Source organism: Podarcis gaigeae (assembly GCF_964106915.1).
Source record: "Podarcis gaigeae genome assembly, chromosome: Z".
NCBI lineage: Eukaryota > Metazoa > Chordata > Lepidosauria > Squamata > Lacertidae > Podarcis > Podarcis gaigeae.
In genome coordinates, this window is record NC_139691.1 from 16,587,187 (window position 1) to 16,603,339 (window position 16,153).

Consider the following 16,153-nt stretch of genomic DNA (forward strand, 5'->3'; position numbering starts at 1 on the left):
AAGAACACATTGCTCAGTAACAAGGGTGCCTCTGAGCACATGTAAGCCAGACACTAAAACAACTTGGGAATTCAGAGAACATAGCTTTCAAGCTCCAAAAACTTTCACTTTACTGTACGAGAGTTACCTTGCAATCTTATGCACAGTTGTGAGTAACTAATGGGACTTACTTCGGAGTGGACATGCATACATGTGCGTTGCAAGGACTGGCTAGGATGTTGGTGGAACTGGTCACCCCTTGCAAGAAAATATTAACATGACCTTCCATGGGATCTCGGTTAGTTATTTCCTGTTTAGGAACTGAGGAAGATTGCATGCAACCTCCTTCCTGTGGGCAGATCAACAATAAAGAAGAGCACCAGCAGATTTGTCACAAGCAAGTCAGTTTGGACAAGGGATTTACCGTAGTTCCTGCTGTGATCTGCATACTCTCACTGGAAGCAAATAGCCTTGAGCCAGCAAGGTGTAGTGATTAGTACTGGACAAGGGTCAGGGAGCACATTGGTTCAAAAATCTCCAGTCATGAAATTCACTCTGTGATCTGGACCCAATCATTAACTCCCGGTCTAACCTGACTCACAGAGCTGCTGTGAGGATAAAATGGGAAGAGAGAAAACCATAAGAACTGTCTTGAGCTCCTTGGAGGAAAAGTGGGATATTAATGTAATGAACAAAACAAATGCTGCATTTGGAATTTGAAGGATGTCACAGAAGCTTCTCTATAAAAGGAAGAGATGGCATCCATCCCTGTCCTGAAGTAAGAGAAATAAAAGCACATTTCCTAAGAATCACATGCTTCCTGGCAGGATCAGAGCAGCTTTCAGAACCAAACTGAGTTTTGTTGTTTCCTAGCCAACAAATGGATTATTAGGTGTAAACAGATAATCTCAGAGAAACACAGGATGACAAAACTAAGCATATGGGGTTTAATCAAGAATTTTAAAAATGAGGCCAAAACAAAGAGCAACAACTGTTAACAACAACATGACCACTATATTTTTAAAGAAAAGATTCCAGAGGAGTTCAAAAGCTGTCACAAAGACACTTTCTGTCTTATTTCTAGATAAACATATAAATACTTAATATTAATAATAAAGCAAGTCTTTAAACAGGGGGGAAAGGGGATCCGCTTGCTCTAAAGTTTTCTGGTCTTTTCCATGCCACAAAATTCACCATGCTTGGCACCTTTCAATTTCCCTGTGTGTGGTTTTTTGTTTTGTTTTTTGAACAAGTGAAATATTTCTGGGAGGAGATGTGGCAGGGCTTCCAGCCAATCACAAAAAGGACAGGGAGGATTTTAAATAAAGGGAAGGGGATCTTGTGGCACCCCAGCTAAGGGTGACAGCTTTTGTTCTTTCTTTTCTTTTTTTTGGCCTGGGGTCCTCAACCGTGTTTGCAGCAATGCCATGCCTGGGGGAGGGGGATGGAATTGTCACCTGATTGTTCAGCCTCTATTAAAGGCACAACTGTACACCAAGGCTGTGTTTAAAGCATTATACTGTATGTTTAAAGCATGATCCTCCCAAAAGAAATCCTGAGAGCTGCGGGTTTGTTAAGGGTGATTGAAATCTTACCTCTATTTAGGGTACTACAGTTCCCAAGCTTCTTTAGGGAGGGGAAAATTTGCTTTAAATGTATGGCATGTAGGCAACTATAATTGCCCTGTTCCTTACCTTCTTCTGACTAGCTGGCAACTTTAATTCCGATGTCCCTTTTGACCAACCTGGTGATGGCAGAAAGCAGGCAGGTGGCTCCTTTTAAAGAACTTTGCTCCTCAATCTAGATAAGTAATAAGTAACCTTAAGAAGAAAAAAGGAAATGAAACAAACAAAGCTGGAGGAGGTGTGAATTTGCATGTGCTTGACAAGCCCTCTGCTGGGTGGAGAGAGAATCAACACTGCATACATTCCCCCACCCCAACCCCAGAAGAATCCTGGGAAGTGTAGTTTGTTAAGGGCAGGCACAGGCAAACTCAGCCCTCCAGATGTTTTGGGACTACAACTCCCATAATCCCTAGCTAACAGGACCAGTGGTCAGGGATGTTGGGAATTGTCATCCCAAAACATCTGGAGGGCCAAGTTTGGCTATGCCTGGTTAAGGGTGCTGGGAAGGGCAGCTCTGATAGGTAAATTCCAGGATTATTTGGGGAGGAGTGTACTTCCATGGAGGGCACAAGGAGAAGGGGACGAGAGAGGACGAGATGGTTGGACAGTGTTCTCGAAGCTACTAGCATGAGTTTGACCAAACTGCGGGAGGCAGTGGAAGACAGGAGGGCCTGGCGTGCTCTGGTCCACGGGGTCACGAAGAGTCGGACACGACTAAACGACTAAACAACAGTACTTCTGACTTCGATCCACACAAAACATTTAAAGCATATTCAGCACACATTTTTTAAAAAAAAACTAAACCCAAAAGAAACCTGGGAATTTCAGTTTCCCCTCACAGTGCTGCTATTCCCATCCTTTGGCAGGCATGGGGTTTAAATGTATAGTGTGGACCTGCCCTACTTAAATGTACATTGTGTATCTAGCTTTCATTTGAGTGCCACTCCCCTTCAAAAACGAGGATAAGAACATAAGAGTCTGCTTGGTCACACCAGCCACTCATCTAATAAAGCCTCCTGTTCTCAAGCAGCAACATTCTTCTTATGTTCTGATACCTTTCAGATTACAAGGCTGCCAATGGCCACCAACCAAGCTCTCCCTTCACAGTTGTGTGATAGGTATTCTGAGGTCTTAGATATATGGAAATGTTCATAAATGTACTAACCAAGCACGTACATAGATCAGCACAGGAAGACCAACACTGAACCATTTTGATTCCTAAACTGAGCAAATGTTTTCTCTGCAAGGTCAAAGTGGGAAACCTCCCATTGTCTCTTTCCTCACAAATCTTGTCTTAAGGGCACATTTAAGATATGAATAGGGTGTGAGCCTGTGACATGGCCCAGGAACTAAGTATTTATCATTACAAAAGACTGGCCAGGCTACCCAGGCAATCCAATCAAGTAACCTGCCAGACAGGAGATAATTCAAATTTCTGTTTAGACCGCCCTTTCTGTGATGTAGGTATGATGTATCTGAGGGGTGGTCTTAGGTTACACCCCTTCTGTGGTGTATGTATGATGTTTCTGGGGTTGGTCTTGATCTACAGGGTGGCAATTTCAAAAGTCTTTATAAGGCCTTGCGCGCCATTTTTCGGGGTTCCTCCTCTCTCCTGCGGGTGAGGAGAGCACCCTGTTGCAACAGATCAATAAAGATCAAGCTTACTAGCTGCTTTGCTTCTCAATATTCTCTGGTTGGCCTCTGTTATTCTCTCCTACCAATAGGGAACCTATGTAAGAACTCTATATGGGCTCTTGGATACCCCATAAGGGGAAAGGGCAATTTTTGTTTACAACAGTTGGAGGCAGTGATGCTTCTGAATTTCAGATGCAGGAAACAGCAGAAGGGGACAGTGCTTTCGTGGTCGGGTCCTGCTTGTGGGTTCTCCCTTCAGGGTATCGTTGGGCACTGTGATGACAGCGTGCTCGACTAGATGGGCCACTGGCCTCATCCAGTAGGTTCTTCTTATGTTCTTAAGTGAGAGCTATTTGGGGACTTGGGCTTAGATTTCCCTCTCCCTGTGGGAGGTTATGTCTTCAGAGTGTCTGGATAAGTGAAAGGGTCAACAGGCTACTAGTCTTTGCAGTAACATCTGACTTAAATCTCTGTGCTATGTCACTGGAGGTTCCCACTGGAACCTAACCAGAAAGCAAGATCTGTTGGGAGTTAATGCTGCAAAACACACCCCAGTATTTTTGCTTATAGGAAATGACACCAGTTTCTAGCAAATCACATTCAAAGCAAACCAACCCAGGAGGCACACTGGAACCCTCAAAACCTTTCACCCCTCTGAGACTGGGGTGTATTTACACCCCAAAAAACAATATTTACATGAACAAATGGAACATACATCCTTGTTCCGAGACTCTAATGACATGGAGGGCAGATCTGCACCATACATTTAGAGCACATGGCTAGCTGCAAGGAATGCTAGGAACTGTACTTTTCTTCTTTCATAGCTACAAGCCCCAGCACAAAACTACAGGGCCTAGGATTCTTTAGAGAGAAGTTGTGTGCTTGAAATGGCCCTAAGAAGGGCTATAAAAATCAATCTGATTTACTGCCAAGTAAACATACTCAAGAATGCAACATTGGTGAAATCTCTAAAAACCACCCCTTAGATTTTAATATGGAAATATATTTGTAAAGACACAGTATTTGTAAAAAGAAAAGAAAAGACCACCTTAAACACTGCGGTTGCTTTCCTGCTCTAATGAAATTGGAGTGAATGCCTTTCAATTCTCCTTTATCAATATTTCAGGAATTTACTATGCAATCAACATTTTTGTGATCCAGCCCAATAAAAATGTTGGTGAGTGAATCATCCAAGTGCATCAGAAAACCCACTTTTTATTGATGCTCACACAAAAATTAACATTGGAATCTGATACAATCACAGGCTTGAAAGAAGGCTGCTATCTAGCGGGCAATAAAAGGAACATTTATCTGACCAAATGCCTTGACATTGGGAAACCAAAGTCAGAGAGATGCTTCGGGTTGTTACCAAAGCACTTTTCTGTTTGTGAAGGCAAATTATGGAAGGGTAGTCTTCTGGTTTGTTTGCTTTAAAATATAAATAGTGTGTTGCCCGGAACAGGCAGTAGTTGCAACTATCATTACTGTCTGGAAGAGTGTGGAAGAGTGCTTAGAGCAGGCAGGGGTTGTCAACCTGGTCTCTGCAGCCCACTAGCGGGCATTTCAGGATCCGAGGTGGGGTGGAGGGGGTTCTACAGCACAAGCTGAATCTTCCTCCCATTGAGCACTGGTGGGCAGTAAGGAAATTTTACCACCAAGAAAGATGCATTAGTGGGCAGTAGGTATAAAAAGCTTAACTACCCCTGGCTAAGAGCATAAAATTAGAATCAGATAGACTCTGGTTAAAATACATGAAGCTTACTGCGTAATAGTCATCATCTCTGTGGCCTGGGGAGAGTCCTGAAGGCCAAAAAGCAGTTGGCCCCCTGGGGACTGAGGTTCCTTTCTCTTCTCTGTATCTTGCAAATACATATTAAAATGCTAACAAATTTTTGCCAGGCCCTTTAAAAAAATGATGATGATCTGCAGATTGTTGCAGAAACTTGAAATGCCTAGATAAACTGAAATTGACATATTTTCCCTTCTCTAGATGCTGGCGGAAATGATGGAAGATAAAGTGACTCCTGTTTACACACATTGCCCATCTGTCTGTCTGTTGCTCTGCTGGTGAAGAGGTGATTTATCACCTGCCATGCCAGTATAGAGTGCAGTCATTGTGTCGGTAGGAGCTGGGAAGCCCAGGTTCAAATCTCCCACTCAGGCATTGTTATAAAGGTAAAGGTACCCCTGCCCGTACGGGCCAGTCATGTCCGACTCTAGGGTTGTGCGCCCATCTCACTTAAGAGGCCGGGGGCCAGCGCTGTCCGGAGACACTTCCGGGTCACGTGGCCAGCGTGACGAAGCTGCTCTGGCGAGCCAGCACCAGCGCAGCACATGGAAACGCCGTTTACCTTCCCACTATAAAGCGGTACCTATTTATCTACTTGCACTTAAGAGTGCTTTTGAACTGCTAGGTGGGCAGGAGCTGGGACCGAACGATGGGAGCTCACCCCGCCGCGGGGATTCAAACCGCTGACCATATGATCGGCAAGTCCTAGGCGCTGAGGTTTTACCCACAGCGCCACCCGTGTCCCAGGCATTGTTATAGGGGTAGGCTTTTACAGCCCAGCTCTTCATCAAGGGATTCAGTGTCCCCCAAGTCCGTTATCAGTCAGAGGAAAATGAGTGGAACCAGTAGAAGGAAAGTAAGGAAGATATTTATTTTTCTGTTGCATCAGAATTCCCCCTCCCACCACCTTGCATGAGGTGAGGACCCAAAACAAAGGTGTTTAACTGCTTTTAAAGACTTAAAAAAATTCCCACCCCTTAGCCAAAGACCACTCAAAAGCATCCTACAGATTCGAGAGTGTGTCTTATCTCCTGCTTGTCAAGATAGCTGATAATCCTTTCTGATTGCATTATCCTGCCAGTCTTTTGAAGTGATAGATACCCTAGCTTCTGAAACCTTTGTCACAGACCTCCCCTATTCATACACAAAATGTGCTCTTTGGACTGGATTTGAAGGATTTGTAAGTGAAAAGAACAATTGGGAAAGGTTTTGCTAAGATACTTCCTTCTGCAAAGAAATAATGAGGGTCAAGAAGATGTCAGGATGGCTCTCCTATATTATTACAGACACGTGGTTTATGTACTTAAGTATATGTGTTTATCTTATGCACTTATGAACATTCATTTTATTTACAACACCTTAGAATTCTTATCTCCTCCATGGATCACTGCCTTGTCGTGGCGAAGGGGCTTGAATAACTCAGAGAAGCTATGAGGTATGCCATGCAGGGCCACCCAAGATGGACAGGTGCTGTCCATCTTGGCGGAGAGTTTTGACTAAATGTGTTCCACCAGGAGCAGGAACTGGCAAGCCACTCCAGTATCCCTGCCAAGAAAACTCAATGGACAAAGACAACAGGCATATAAAAGTTATGACGCTGGAAGATGAGCTCCTCAGGTCGGAAGGCATCCAACATGCTACTGAGGAAGAGCGGAGGACAAGTACAAGTAGATTCAGAGCTGATGGAGCGGCTGGGCCAAAGCCGAAAGGTTGCTCAGTTGCGGATATGCCTGGAAGCGAAAGGAAAGTCCAATGCTGTAAAGAAAAATATTGCATAGGAACCTGGAATGTAAGAACCATGAACCTTGGTAAGCTGGATGTGGTAAAAAATGAGATGGCAAGAATATTGACATCCTGGGCATCAGTGAACTAAAATGGATGGGAATGGGCGAATTCAGTTTGGATGACCACTATATCTACTACTGTGGGCAAGAATCCCGTAAAAGTAATGGAGTGGCTCTCATAGTCAACAAAACAGTGGCAAAAACTGTACTGGGATGCAATCTCAAAAATGACAAGTGATCTTGATACGAATCCAAGGCAGACCTTTTAACAACACAGTAATCCAAGTTTATGCACCAACTACTGGTGCTGAAGAAACTGAAATTGACCAATTCTATGAAGACTTACAACACCTTCTAGAAATGACACCAAAGAAGGATGTTCTTCTCATTATAGGGGATAGGAATGCTAAAGTAGGGAGTCAAGAGATAAAAGGAACAACAGGCAAGTTTGGCCCTGGAGTTCAAAACGCAGGGCAAAGGCTAATAGAGTTCTGCCAAGAGAACAAGCTGGTTATCACAAACACTCTTTTCCAACAACACAAGAGACGACTCTACACATGGACATCATCAGATGGGCAGCATTGAAATCAGATTGATTATATTCTCTGCAGCCAAAGATGGAGAAGCTCTATACAGTCAGCAAAAACAAGACATGGAGCTGACTGTGGCTCAGATCATGAGCTTCTTATAGCAAAATTCCAGCTTAAACTGAAGAAAGTAGGAAAAAACCACTGGGCCAGTAAGACACAATCTAAATCAAATCCTTTATGAATACACAGTGGAAGTGAGGAACAGGTTTAAGGATTTAGATTTGGTGGACAGAGTGCCTGAAGAACTATGGATGGAGGCTTGTAACATTATATAGGAGGCAACAATGAAAACCATCCCAATGAAAAGGAAATGCAAGAAAGCAAAGTGGCTGTCCAATGAGGCCGTACAAATAGCGGGGAAAAGAAGGCAAGCAAAATGCGAGGGAGATAGTGAAAGTTACAGGAAATTGAATTCAGATTTCCAAAAAATAGCAAGGAGAGACAAGAAGGCCTTCTTAAATGAGCAATGCAAAGAAATAGAGGAAAACAACAGAATGGGAAGAACCAGAGATCTGTTCAAGAAAATTGGAGATACGAAAGGAACATTTCATACAAAGATTACCACAGTAAAGGACAAAAGTGGTAAGGACCAAACAGAAGCAGAAGACATCAAGAATAGGTGGCAAGAATACACAGAGGAATTATACCAGAAATATATGGATGTCTTGTACACCCCAGGTAGTGTGGTTGCTGACCTTGAGCCAGACATCCTGGAGAGTGAAGTCAAATGGGCTTTAGAAAACACTGCTAATAACACAGCCAGTGGAAGTGATGATATTCCAGCTGAACTATTTAAAATGTTAAAAGATGATGCTGTTAAGGTGCTACACTCAATATGCCAGCAAGTTTGGAAAAATCGGCAGTGGCCAGAGGATTGGAGAAGATCAGTCTACATCCCAATCCCAAAGAATGCTCCAACTACCGCACAATTGCGCTCATTTCACACACTAGCAAAGTAATGCTTAAAATTCTACAAGGCAGGCTTAAGCAGTATGTGGACCAAGAACTCCCAGAAGTGCAAGCTGGATTTCGAAGGGGCAGAGGAACCAGAGACCAAATTGCAAACATGCGCTGGATTATGGAGAAAACTAGAGAGTTCCAGAAAAACACCTACTTCTGCTTCATTGACTAGGCAAAAGCCTTTGACTGTGTCGACCACAGCAAACTATGGCAAGTTCTTAAAGAAATGGGAGTGCCTGATCACCTCATCTGTCTCCTGAGAAATCTCTATGTGGGACAAGAAGCTACAGTTAGAACTGGATATGGAATAACTGATTGGTTCAAAATTGGGAAAGGAGTATGACAAGGCTGTATATTGTCTTCCTGCTTATTTAACTTATATGCAGAATTCATCATGCGAAAGGCTGGACTGGATGAATCCCAAACCGGAATTAAGATTGCCGGAAGAAATATCAACAACCTCAGATATGCAGATGACACAACCTTGATGGCAGAAAGTGAGGAGGAATGAATGAACCTTTTAATGAGGCTGAAAGAGGACAGTGCAAAATATGGTCTGAAGCTCAACATCAAAAAGACTAAGATCATGGCCACTGGTCCCATCACCTCCTGGCAAATAGAAGGGGAAGAAATGGAGGCAGTGAGAGATTTTACTTTCTTGGATTCCATGATCATTGCAGATGGTGACAGCAGTCATGAAATTAAAAGACTCCTATTTCTTGGGATAAAAGCAGTGACAAACCTAGACAGCATCTTAAAAAGCAGAGACATCACCTTGCCAGCAAAGGTCCATATAGTTAAAGCTATGTTTTTCCCAGTAGTGATGTATGAAAGTGAGAGCTGGACCATAAAGAAGGCTGACCGCCGAATAATTGATGTTTTGAATAATGGTGCTGGAGGAGACTCTTGAGAGTCCCATGGACTGCAAGAAGATCAAACCCATCCATTCTGTAGGAAATCAGCCCTGAGTGCTCTCTGGAAGGACAGATCCTGAAGCTGAGGCTCCAATACTCTTGCCACCTCATGAGAAGAGAAGACTCCCTGGAAAAGACCCTGATGTTGGGAGAGATGGAGGGCACAAGGAGAAGGGGACGACAGAGGACGAGATGGTTGGACAGTGTTCTCAAAGCTACCAACATGAGTTTGACCAAACTGCGGGAGGCAGTGGAAGACAGGAGTGCCTGGCATGCTCTGGTCCATGGGGTTACAAAGAGTCGGGCATGACTAAATGACTAAACAACAAGAATTCTTATAACATCAGGAAGCTCACCTTTGGCATGTCACTGTCTCTCAGCCTAACCTACCTCACAAGGTTGTTGTTGTAATGGATTAAAAAAATGGGAGTGGCATGGGGAGAGAAGCATAGATGCTGCCTTGAACCCTTTGCAGAGGTGGGGAGGAAAAGGTGGGACAGATATGCAACAAATAAATAGCAAACATGCAATGCTAGTCCTATTCAGAGTAGCGCCATTGAAATGGATGAGCATGGCTGATTTAGCTCCATTAATCTCAGCAGGTCTACTGTGAGAATTTATTTGGACGCAACCCAATATGTTGCTTTTTATATATAATATTGTATATATGGTTTATAAATCTGCTATAAAACATCCCATTAGTACCCGTTGTCATCAGGATGTGGGGATTAATATTGCCGTTTTTACATAAATAGTTGGAGATTTCTCTCCCTTTAAATACGGAGAGGCGCAACGTGTTAATTATATATATTTTAAAAAGAAAGAAAGAAAGAAAAACGTACGTGCTGAATGCGACCTTCCCTTACCAAGATGGCAGCTTTGCGCTCCTTTCCCCCTCCATACTCAAGATGACCTCCAGGCATCTTTCGCGCTTTCCATTCGCTTCCTCTCCCTCTCGCTCCGTGGGAATGCCTTGCCCTTCCCAAGATGGCTCCTCTCGAGACGGCGCCGCCTAGTGGAAGAGAGGAGCAAGAGTCGCGGCTGCTTATTTCCGGTTTTGCCGCCGCCACCGGGGGATGCCCATGCCGGCCGGGTGAGGTCAGCTCCGGGGTGGAGCAGCCCGGTGGTGCAGTGAGGAGGCTGCGAGGGGGGCAAACAAAAGAAAGCCCGAAGCGACCGAGCCGGGAAGCTGCTGCCGGGTGAGTGCGAAGGGTCGCAATAATGACACTGTCAGGGGCTGGCGTTTCCCGCCCCATCCTGGGTGAAAAGTGGACTGGCAGGGAATCTGCTGATACGAGGGTGTTGAGGAATGCCGAGGCGAGGGGCAGGAGGCGAGTCAGGAACACTGAGGACTAGTAACCCCCCTTTTTTGATGGGGAAGCGGGGACGTCGGGCATGTCCCCTCCCCACACACACTCGCACTGGGTGGGTTTGTTTGGTATTTCTTTTTAGTATCGAGGTGGAGGACCAGTAACCGTGTTTTAGCTAGTGACTGGCGGGGGGTCGGGGAAGGACGTGGATCTCGGGAAATAGAGAGGAAGATTCCCCATCTCCACACGCTGTTTTAGAGCATTGGGAAGGAGAGGGGCGTCTGGGAAAGAGGACGTCCTCAGAAACCTCGGGGACCAGCAACTTTCATTTATCGATTGGCATAATGGAGGAGGATTCTCTCCCACCCCCACTTCCAACCTACACTGGTTTTGTTGAGGTGGAAAGGGGTGTCAGGGAAAGGACAGCCTCAGGAACCTACAGGACCAGTAACCTTGCTGCCAGTGAAAGGGGAAGGAGAGGAACTTGGGCAATGCAGAGCTGGGAGAAGGATCCCCTGCCCGTCGCTGCTTTTGAGTATTGGGGTTGTCTCTGGGAAAGAGAGTAGGCTTAGGACCTGGAGGACTTAGTAACCTGGTTTTGTATGATGTCAGTGAAGAGGAGGGTGAGCGAGGATGGCGAGAGATGTGTGCCCGGCAGGGTGGAGAGGAGCATGCATGCCTTCAGCTTGTGAGCTTTGCAAGCGTGGGGAGTGGAGAGAGATCTAGGAACCCCTAGGAAAATCCTGGGTTGCAGAAGGACCCGTGTGTGTGTGTGTGTGTGTGTGTGTGTGTGAAGTTTAGGGCTGGCAATTCCTCAGTTGAGAGGGAAGGCCATAAGGAAGGGAAGGGGGATGTGCACGTGTATGAAAGGAATTTCTAGGGGGCTGGGATGGTGGGTGTGATTCGAGAGTCCGGTAAGACAGTAGAAGAGGTATGGATGTGACATGGCCATCAACAATCATACCCGGGGCTTGCAGAGGAGTTGGTGGCAGAGGTAGGGAGAGTGACAATGGGGGGGGGGAGTTAGGAAGAGTGGGTTTCCCCGGAGATGTGTTGTGGAAGAGATCTGAGACTGGGTTTGTTGTGGGCATGGAGAGCGGGTGAGGGGGGGATGCTAGGAAGAGGGAGTTATCCAATCCGCCAACCCCAAGATCTGCTATGGCAGAATATTTTTGCAAAGAGAGTCAGTGTTAGAGTAGGACCTGGGAGACCAGGGTACACTCAATCAGGAAACTCACTGGGTGTGTCCTTGGGACCAGTCACTGCCTTTTAGCCTAACCTACCTCACAAGATTGTTGTAGGGATTATATTAAAAAGGAGGAGAACAGTGTAGGCCCCCTTGAGCTTCTGGGGAGAAAAAAGGTGGAACATACATTCAGTAAATAATTAAAACGAATGCAGGACACTAGTAGCAATTGAAGGTTTATTGTGAGCATTGAGAGCAAATAAAAGCGGTCTATAAAAAGGGAGCTTTGCTTATGATTCAGAAAATAGTGGGGAAGGGATATTTGGAAGGGGTGGGGGAGGTGCAGAAGGGTTTGGAAGGCTTGGCAGATGGAAAACAGTCACCTTTTTGTAGGTTCTCAAATTAATTGGTTATTTTCCAAGTGGGGAGGGTGGGATTTATTGGCTGTCTCCCACCTCTAGCACTTGTTGAATAAGAGATGGTGGTGGAGGGTTCTGAGGTGGCACTAAAGAAGGAAACTGAAGCATTATGGATGGGAACAAATTTAGGGTGTGTGTTTATCTCTTGTGCTGTTTTTGAAAGTGGATCTCAAAAGCGAGAAGGTGAGTGATGATAGTTCTTCTTAAGCTGTTCTTGGAACTTAGGGGCTGGCAAGGGGGAGGATAAATAGGGGCAGGAGAGTTGTCAAAGGGGCTGAGTCTGAGAATTTGCCCCAGTGCCAAGTAACTTTTTACTTTTGGGGTGACAGGGGAAGTGACATTTTGGGATGACATTAAGGGCAAGGAGAGGAAACAGACTCCTTTGCCATGTTGTGTTGCTGGCAATTAAGGGGTGGCAGACAGTAAGTGAAGGAAGGAATAGTGCCTGGTTGGCAAGAAACACTGATGAGTCAAGCTGTGAGCAAGTCACAGAAGGGCTGGAGAAGCTGGGTGGGTGGTGTTATCGTGTTACTAGTCCATGCAATGTGAGTAAAGGGGGGGGGGAAGGGGGGCATCTGGCAGGGACCGGTGAAATGAAAACAAAGGGGTGGCATTCTGTTGTGGAGAGTTGGGTGTGTGTGTGTTATTGCATTCAGCTAGCTCAAAGAATGGGTGTGCAAGCAAACTTTTTGGCACCCGTGGGGAAGGTAGGTTGTTGGAAAGGAAGCAGGAGTATCAGGAAGAGGCAGGAGAAAGGGTGTCAGTGGAAGAAAAAGGCTGGGCTGGAGGAGGAAAATATTTGGGTGTGGGACATTGGAGAGCAGTGTTTAGCTTTAGGTGCTGCCTGATTGGGATTTTTGCAGTCAAGCCTCCAGAGTGATCTCTGTTGCTGGATGCCTCAGAGCCCTTTAAACTGCCATGAGACTGTTTTATGATTGTCCTGGCCTTCCAGTAATTGGGGATAGCAGGTTGCTGTAACAACAGCGAGAGGGTGTGCAAATTTCCACTGCAGCAATGTGGCCTCTTTTAAGGTTTATGGGATTATTCCATTTACAGAGAGCAAGGTCATCTGAGGTGATGTCTTTTTGGAGTCCTGGGGCAAGTAAAGGGAACACTGTCAAATGTGAAGGTTCCAGGAAACTAGCCAGTGTCCTCAAGGCAAGGATGTGCAAAATCATGGCTTGACTGAATTTCTTTTTTAAATGGAGCAGAGCTTCTGCATTGCCTAATTCTGAAATGCATCACTTTTGGGGAAAGGGTGGGGCTCCTCCTTTAATTACTGCCCACTTGATTTCAAAATTGTGTGTGTGTCATCATTTCAACAGTATACTGTACATGATATTCTGTACATTTAATGCACCCCAGTGAATCCTGAGAGCTGCTGTTTACCCTCCACAGAGCTGGAATTCCCAGCACCCTTAACAAACTACAGTTCCCAGGATTCTTTGGGAGAAATCATGTTTTTAGAGTTATAGTGTGGATGTGACCAAAGATCTTATTTAATAATCTTGAAAATGTCGGGTTTGTTTTTACCCTTTTTATTGTGAAATTGCTTCAAGGTACTTTACAGGATGGGACGCGGGTGACGCTGTGGTCTAAACTACAGAGCCTAGGGCTTGCTGTTCAGAAGGTTGGTGGTTTGAATCCCCGCGACGGGGTGAGCTTCCGTTGCTTGGACCCTGCTCCTGCCAACCTAGCAGTTCGAAAGCACGTCAAAGTGCAAGTAGATAAATAGGTACCGCTCCGGCGGGAAGATAAACAGTGTTTCCGTGCGCTGCCCTGGTTTGCCAGAAGTGGCTTAGTCATGCTGGCCACATGACCTGGACGCTGTCTGCAGACAAACGCCGGCTCCCTCGGCCAGTAAAACGAGATGAGTGCCCCAACCCCAGAGTCGTCCGCGACAGGACCTAATGGTCAGGGGTCCCTTTACCTTTACTTTACAGGATGTGATTCACAAATGGAATGAAAGCAACAGAAAGTAAAATGCTTGTTGTGTTTTAAATGTATCGTACTTATGCAGTCTTACTGTTGTGAAATATACTAATACTGTATTCAGCAACTTTGCATGCTGGGACGGAGAAATAAGCTAAGTGGAGAAAGTATACTAGTTTAGGAGCAAAATTCAAGGTGTTGATGTTGCTGGGCGACAAATCCCTTCATCCCTGACTATTGGACATGCTGGCTGCTGCACTCCCATGATGTCTAGAGGACTGTTGGTTTCCGAACCCTGGCTTACAGCTTTATGCTGTGGCTCACCCAGTGAAGATGGATCGGCAGTTGATTGCAAAGTAATTCATCATAAGATACACAATTCAATTAAGGCTTTTTCTGCCACAAGATGCAGCAATGGTCACTTGGCCTAGACATCTTAAAAGCGAGACAAGTCACATGGCAAAGAGGCAGGAATATACCTTTCAGTGTCTACTCAGCGAAACCTCTCTCTTCAGATAAGTTATGCCTCTGAAGGGATAACAATGGGCTGCAGTTGCGTGGTAAAGTAAAGGTAAAGGGACCCCTGACCATTAGGTCCAGTTGTGGTCGACTCTGGGGTTGCGGTGCTCATCTCGCTTTATTGGCCGAGGGAGCCGGCGTACAGCTTCCGGGTCATGTGGCCAGCATAACTAAGCCGCTTCTGGCGAACCAGAGCAGCGCACGGAAACGCCGTTTACCTTTCCGCCGGAGCGGTATCTATTTACCTACTTGCACTTTGACATGCTTTCAAACTGCTAGGTTGGCAGGAGCAGGGACTGAGCAACGGGAGCTCACCCCGTCGCGGGGATTCAAACCGCCAACCTTCTGATCGGCAAGTCCTAGGCTCTGTGGTTTAACCCACAGCGCCACCCTCGTGGTAGAGTACCTTATTTGCATGCAGAAGGTTCCTGGTTCCAGGCATCTCCAGGTAGGGATGAGAAAGATACCTTCCCGAAATACTGAAGAACCACCTCCAGTCAGGGTAGGCAGTGCTGAGCTAGATAATCCCTTGGCTTGGTATAATGTAGGTTTCTCTGTTCCTGTGAAACAGTTACTGTCCTCATGCATTGCTTCTGGAATTTCTGAAAGCATCTGTTTGGCCATTGCTAGAACTTTACTAGTGGTGAAGCTTTCTATAATGCCGTTATGTCTGTTGTGGAAGTTGAAACAGAGGCCTTGTAAACACCTGGTGATGGTGGTTTGGTGTTTTAAGAGTAGCCAAAATTGAAAGAGTGATGCCCAAGTCATGCCAGTTATTGCTGACAGCATTCTCTGGACCAAGAGAGTTCTTGGTTTGAAACCTGGTCCACCCCAAAGGGCTGAAGAAGAGAATTGCAGTGTCCCAAAAATCTGGACACCCAACAGCATGCAATGCCCCAGTTTGCCCCACTGACTTGTAGGAGGTATGACAATGTCATGGTCACACCTGGAGCTGCCAAGCATACCCTTTGGCCTTAGCGGTAGCTACAAACCAGTTCAGAACTGTAACTAAATATGAAAGCTGTGTAAGTGTTGATGCCTGGGGCCCTTCCCACCCCATCCTGGGAACCACCCAATTGTGAAATTACCAGAGGAGTTCTCTTTGTGGTGAAGACCGTGTTTTCTTTGGGATTTAGGGCTCACCCTGGTGAAGAACTCTTGACTAGGAAATCCTGATGTGTTACTCAGTTAAAGTACATTTGTAATTGTTTGCTTTTCTGTCAGTTAGTGAACACCTTCAATAAAAAATTACATATGAGTAAGTAAGTAAATAGATAAATAAATAATTTTTTATTTATACCACGCCCTTCCCGGTTCAAAAACCGGGCTCAGGGCGGCTAACAACTAATTTAAAACACTTAATTGTAAAAGCAGCATAAAATACAGTATAAAAACACGAATACAGTGGTACCTCTGGTTATGTACTTAATTCGTTCCGGAGGTCCGTTCTTAACCTGAAACTGTTCTTAACCTGAAGCACCACTTTAGCTAATGGGGCCTCCCACTGCCGC

General features: G+C 45.4%; 2 protein-coding genes across 4 annotated transcripts in view; one reads left to right on the forward strand and one right to left on the reverse strand.

Annotated features, from left to right (window-relative positions):
- Nucleotides 1-10,274, reverse strand: part of LOC310837131 (uncharacterized protein) — a 35,116-nt gene extending 24,842 nt beyond the window's left edge. Inside the window, exons 1-2 of the mRNA XM_083723199.1 lie at nucleotides 10,143-10,274; nucleotides 1,674-1,799 (exon numbers count right to left, since the gene is read on the reverse strand). The gene's annotated coding sequence lies outside the window, so the exon portion shown is untranslated. The remainder of the gene's footprint in view (nucleotides 1-1,673; nucleotides 1,800-10,142) is intronic.
- Nucleotides 10,275-10,342: 68 nt separating this feature from the next.
- Nucleotides 10,343-16,153, forward strand: part of LRRC8A (leucine rich repeat containing 8 VRAC subunit A) — a 38,900-nt gene continuing 33,089 nt past the window's right edge. For 2 of the 3 annotated variants that reach the window (XR_014560168.1, XM_083722149.1), the window contains exon 1: nucleotides 10,343-10,475. The gene's annotated coding sequence lies outside the window, so the exon portion shown is untranslated. Of the gene's footprint in view, nucleotides 10,476-12,178; nucleotides 12,375-16,153 lie in introns of those variants that run through there. The other variant, XM_083722150.1, reaches the window with a different exon arrangement.